This window comes from Mustela nigripes, chromosome 13 (genome assembly GCF_022355385.1).
Source record: "Mustela nigripes isolate SB6536 chromosome 13, MUSNIG.SB6536, whole genome shotgun sequence".
In the NCBI taxonomy this organism is placed as follows: domain Eukaryota; kingdom Metazoa; phylum Chordata; class Mammalia; order Carnivora; family Mustelidae; genus Mustela; species Mustela nigripes.
In genome coordinates, this window is record NC_081569.1 from 109,589,340 (window position 1) to 109,595,339 (window position 6,000).

The following is a 6,000-nucleotide window of genomic DNA, read 5'->3' on the forward strand; positions in this document are numbered from 1 at the left end:
CTTTCAAGTCTCAAGTGTTACAGGAGACTGGCTGCTTTTGAAAACATAAGAATGTTTCAGTAATACAGCTGGGAAAAAAAAAAAAAGATTGAATGTAAAATGGATCCTAAGATTATGGTTTAACACCTATTGATGAACAGACCCTTACATTTTCCCTCTTCCTGGATATATGCAGAAATATAGATTTCTCTGCAGAAAAAAGAAGTCGAAGTGTTATAGTCACAGCACATTTCTATTTACAATACTCACAGCACAAACCTTTCTTTTCACATGTTCACTTAAGTAACAAACATCTTTCCCCACAAAGGACAATATCCACTGTGCGTTCAGAAACTTAAAAGTAAAAATCCCAATGGAATGCCCATGTAAACACTGAAAATCCAACAAAATAAGACAAAATCTTTTCTCCAAAGTGTTGCATGCCACACCAAAGCACAACGTTGTTTCATAAACCAGTAACCGGTTTTCCTAAACTTAAAAAAAAAAAACAAAAACAAAAACAAAACAAACCACTGGAACCCAAAGTTTTATTTTTTCCAAAAATAATATTCCCTTAAGTTTATGCTTTCAATTTGAATTAGGCACGAATGGCAACGTAAAGGGGTACGAAAGCAGCAGCTAGGTTCCTCATCAGCAAATGAAACGACTAGATCTTAATCTAGCTCCGTTTGCCCAGGACAGAGACAACTGTTTTTGTTATCACTGAGGAATGCCAGTTAGTGCATTCAAAACACTGGTCACCTGCTTAACCCACGCACACCTTCCCAGCCCCGCACAACTCAAGCATGAAGTCCTTGCTCAACTTTCCCACTGTCACCATCTCATCCTCTGTCGGGAAATCCACTGAAAAACATCCAGTTGGTTTTTTTTTTTTCTTTCAAAAGGACACACATCTATCCGGAGCGTACAGGCACAAACTGACTAACTAAATTAACCTGCCAGCGTCTGGAATGAAAATACTTAGAGCATGACATTTCTGTTTCCTGTAGTTTTCAAGAAAAGTGGTTTAGGGTTGGGGGGGAGGGGCAGGGATCTTTTATTGTTCTCAATATGACTGGTTTCCCACCCCAGGATTTCACACAGAAAAGCAGACAAACCCCATCTGGGGCCGAGGGGCACTCACCTAGCAGGTGAACACCAGCCCGGCGGTCTCTAAAACGCCGACCCGTGCTCCTCCCGGAGGGGTAGGTCCGGGCCCCGGGCTGGCGGCCACCCGGCGCGGAGAGCGAGCGCACCTCGCGCAGCCCCCGAAGGCCAGCCTACACCGCAGCACTGGAAGCCCGGGTGGTCCCTCCCCGGCCCGGCTCTCCCGCCGCCTCCTCTCCACCCGCTGCAAGTTTCCACGGGCGCTTCTCGCAGCTTCGGCGCTGCCGGCTACCGAGCCGCAGGGGCGCGAACTGGGATTCAACAGGTCTGGGAGGCAGAGACGCGGCGAAGATCACAGACGACTTAACGAGGAGCCTCCCCTTCCTTTTAAAGACCCGGGGCTGGCTGGCGGGGGGAGGAGGGCAGGCGTCCAAGGGCCCACGTGACCACCAAGCCCGCTGCGCGGAAATCTCGGGAGGACGCGCACTCCCCTGCCTTGCCAGCCACGCTCACCTGCGCGAAGAGGGAAGCCCCCCCCCCCCCCCCCCCGGGGGGGCCCCCCCCCCCCCCCCCCCGGGAAGAGGCGCTCCGCAGGCGCCCTCAGGGGGAGCCCCTCCCGCCGTCCGCAATGTAGGAAGTGTGGGGCGGGGCCTGAGAATGTGCATTTCAAACCAGGGTCGGGGTGAAGCTGAAATTGATGCTGCCCGACTGGGGGGCCATACTGGAGGCATCACCTCCCTGGACGCTGACCCACGTGGATCTGACAGGGGCTGGATGCTTCAGTGTCACTGAAGTACAGAAATCTAAGACTCCAGTGATGCAACTAGAGAGGTTTTGGGTTTTCCCAGTCCCGGGTTGCAAGCGCAGGTTCGTGGCACTTGGGCGGGGGGGGGGGGGGGGGGGGGGGGGGCGCGCGGGGGGGGGGGGGGGGGGGGGGGGGGGGGGGGGGGGGGCGGGCAAGCCACGCGGCCGAGGCGGGAGGTGGTGGCTGCGGGCTTTCCGCGGCTGGCTGAGAAGGCCTTTCTCGTGAGGGCAAAGATCCCAGGAACCTCCTCAAACTCACCTACTGCAAAGCAACACCTGGGGTTGGGGGGGGGAATCTGCCTCCATGGCGGCTGCGCCCCTCTTCCCTCCGCAGCGCCTCCGTCGAGCTCTCTGCACGCGAGCGTCCCCTGGTGGCAGCTTCAGTTCCCCAGTGTGCGGGGTCCCCAAGTTCTCCTCACCCACCCTGCAGCGGCCCACAGTGAGGAGTACCGACCTCATAGTCATTACTGAAGCACCCGGCTTGAGGGCAGCCACTGGTGGCAAAAATCCAAAGGCAAGTTGCAGATGTCCCATAGGCCATTCTGGGTCCCCAGGGCCACATTTGTGTCTAACTAATCACCACACTATCCATACACACGGCAGAAGGGATGTGGTTCTTGATCCGGCTGTGACTCCAGATCTCTGATAAAAGAAGACCAGAAGGGCATTTGAAGGAAGACTTACAATGCCAGCCTCAGGTGCTGGGCTTTAGCCAAAAATGGCCTAGACCGACTCTAACATGCTCCTGGTTTCTAAGAGTGAGGTTCACAGGTAGTGAAGGCAGGCTCCACATATGGAGAGCTGCCCTCTTTATAAACAGTTGAGAACATGGCCAGTCCTCGGCTGAGAAAGACTAGAACCCAGGTGAGAGCCCAAAACTCTGTTCTCTTCCATGTGCATGACTGCAGTCAATCAGAAATGAAGATGTCTTGAATGTCAGGACACTAGATCTCCCACAAACAAGCCCTGCCTCAAAGCCTCCAGCCACCTGACAGATAAACGTCTGCTCGCCCCAGAACTAGAGTTCTCTGTTTGCTGTGATGCTTCCTTCAGAAGGTGTTCCACTCATGGCAGCAGCATGTTCTCTTTTTAAAGACCCTCAAACATCCACAGAAGTGGTTACATAAGGAAACCTCATTGCCGGGAATAAAAGCAGAGAATGAATGGGAGTGAGTGCATTTCCTTCTGACTCACCCTGTGGATTGAGAAAGATAATGGTACCTTAGGGATGGAAGCTTTGCCTGGTTTAATGCAGTGAGTAGGGAGTTTATTCCAAAACTAAGAAGGGACTCTGAGACAGTTAATATCAATGTCTACACTGAAAAGCAACCTGAAATCTAGGTTTAAGGACCATGCCTCTGTTAGAAGATCCCCTTCTCTTTTCCACCTCACTCTTGACCTCTCTAAGGAAGCCCCTACAGAGTAAGACACTGAAAGGCTTTCCTCTTCCCAAAATATTCTATAACAGGGACCGAAGTCCTCACCATGCAAGTCATCCTTTGGGGTTAAAGCATTGGATTGTTAAAATTCAATCATGTTATATATGATGAGTACTACTAATCTACTAGCATTTGCAATTACACTAATGAGATGAGCTTATGAGATGAGCTAAATGTCACCTAGGAAAGAAAACAAAGGAGGTTGGCACAGGGCAGGTACAGTTTTGCTGTCGGAGGAGAGAAACCCTCTCCATCTGGAGGCACCTTCCTCATCTTTTCATCCTGCCCATTCTCTGTCCAGTGAAGTCTTACCCAGCCCAAAGCCAAGAGCTTAAGTGAAGACAGCGATAGCCCCGAGGAATGCACACACTGCCTTCCCCACAGCGCTCTCCCGGCGACCAGGCTGCCTGCGTGGTAATGCTACAGTTCGTGTCTGATATCTCTGGAGTCCCCGAGCTGGAGCATCATACCGGCGGTACGCACCTTGTTTAACCCAGACATTCAACAAACACCTGCCACAGGCTTCAACTTGGAAAGAACAGAGGAAAAGCGGAGAGATGTTCTATAGGAAAGATCCCATTAAGAGGCAAAACAACCAAAAGCTTGTTGAAGGCAAGAAAGCAAAAGCTGTTGTGGAGGGGAGGAGTCCTACAAATCGCGGAGCGCTGCAGGGTGATGACTTTGGATTGTCGCACTTTCTTCTCTGAGCCTGGGATGAACTGGGAGGATTTATGTCCTGGGATGCTCTGACCTGCTCCGGAGGATAAAGGATCAGGCTGTTTCTTCGTGATGGGTGGTTATAAATTGGTCTGTTTTAAGAGGATTTGGGAGATGTAACCTTAAACTTAAGGAACTACTGAGAGAGAAGGGGAAAACTTGCACAGTAGAGACACCTTCATTTGTAGGTGATGAATTGGAAAGGTGGGATTCCTAATGCTTTATGTCAGGTTATTTCAGCTGCTCATGAATCAGGGTTTCTAAAATAAAATTTGATATTTGAAAATTGGATTTGGGTAGACAGAGCTTTTTAGGATCATGTCTTTTGTGGAAATAAAAATGAACATAACATTTATGTACCTTTCCAACCCCGGCACCACAGGGGGGCAGGTAGCCCAGGTTTGGCTCAGTTTTATTTTATTTAATCCTCATGACTTGCCTTTGGCTGTCCCTGCTTTTCAGATAGGGAAACAGAGCCTTAGAGAGACGACGTTTCTTTTGCAAGGTCATCTATGGGCATATAGCAAAGTTTTCTACCTACCTGTGAATCCTTTGCTTTCTCCTCTGTTATAACTGTGAGTTTGATCTTCCTTGTGTAAACTGAGTCATATTTGTCCTGTAGAGCCTGGCTATTGCTGAAGGATGTCTTGTCAAGTTCTTGTCTAGCCATGATGATCTGTGTGCATATTTATATAACTTTATTCTTTACTGACGTGGGTTTGACTGGAACTGTTGGTAAGGCTGCCAAGGACAGAAGCAGCAAGGTAGCCCTAACCTGGTAGGTAAGTGCCCAGACCACAGGACAAGGTTACTCTGACCTGCTGATGAAATGAACCACATGGGCAGCTAGCATGTATAATCAGCTCCTTATAACTTACACCCATCTGTCTCCATCTTGGTCTTTGACATTTGCAAACATACAGGTCAAATAAGTTTTTGTCCTATCTAACAGCTCCTTGAAGGTACTTAAATTCTGCACAAATCTTTTGCATAATTTGTTTTTAATTTGGATCCATTTGAAATCAAACAACAGAAGAGTCTATGTTCCTATCCTGAGCCCCAGCTGTGATTGAAGCAATTCTCTTGTGAGCTCTAGCAAAGAAACTCGCCTCTGGAGGTCACTGGCAGGAATGTGAACACCCTGTTGAGAAAGAAAATGTTAAAGAACTGTTAGAAACCATGGCAAATTGTAATATGCAATTTCGCAAATGACTCCAGTGCAATTCTGGAAATGCAGCTTCTCTACCTCTTCTGGCACAGAATAAAATAATATTAATAACAGGTCAGACAGTGTAATAATCCCAAATAGGAGGTCAAAAAAGGGGGGGGGGGAGTATATAGACAGAAATGACTCAAGTGGCCACAGATTCTAATAAGAACATCTGCTTCCATAGAGTTTAGAATTTTAAAAAATTGAAATTTTTTCTACTTCTCGTAAATGTATTTGACATTTTCAAGTTCTTTGTTCATATCATGGAAAGTTACTAGAAATGTCTCATCTTGTCAAGTGCACATCGCTTTAATGGCTTTTATAAAAATGTAGACCCCATCCTTTGTGTACAGAGTGTTCACATATGTCATTGCTCTATCTGATGAGTCTAACCAGAGAGAGGAACGGTCTTCTCCATGATGCAATCTCCCTTTTCCCTGGGAATTACAGCCAGGAAATAAACTTCTCCAAGCAGTTTATATAGCTTCTGAGGGGTGACCGACGTTGTCCAGTGTGCTAGGGTCCCTACAGTCTCCCCCTTTTTCACTTCTTTTAACATCTCTACAATTTTTTTTTCTGTCTATTCAGGCCATTTGCTCACTAATCTGTTCTGCCCACGTTCAGGCCAGAAGCTTCCTCAGCCTGCTCCCACCTTCTGTACTCTTCCATCCACCAGCCACAACTTACCAAGAGAGCTGCTATCCTAAGGTGACATTGGCTTTTACAATGAACAGAGCACACACA

At 48.3% G+C, this 6,000-nt stretch overlaps 1 protein-coding gene across 1 annotated transcript in view; it reads right to left on the reverse strand.

Moving 5' to 3' along the window:
- ESR2 (estrogen receptor 2) overlaps positions 1–1,479 on the reverse strand; it is a 69,425-nt gene extending 67,946 nt beyond the window's left edge. Inside the window, exon 1 of the mRNA XM_059373370.1 lies at positions 1,124–1,479. The gene's annotated coding sequence lies outside the window, so the exon portion shown is untranslated. The remainder of the gene's footprint in view (positions 1–1,123) is intronic.
- Positions 1,480–6,000: the final 4,521 nt, after the last annotated feature.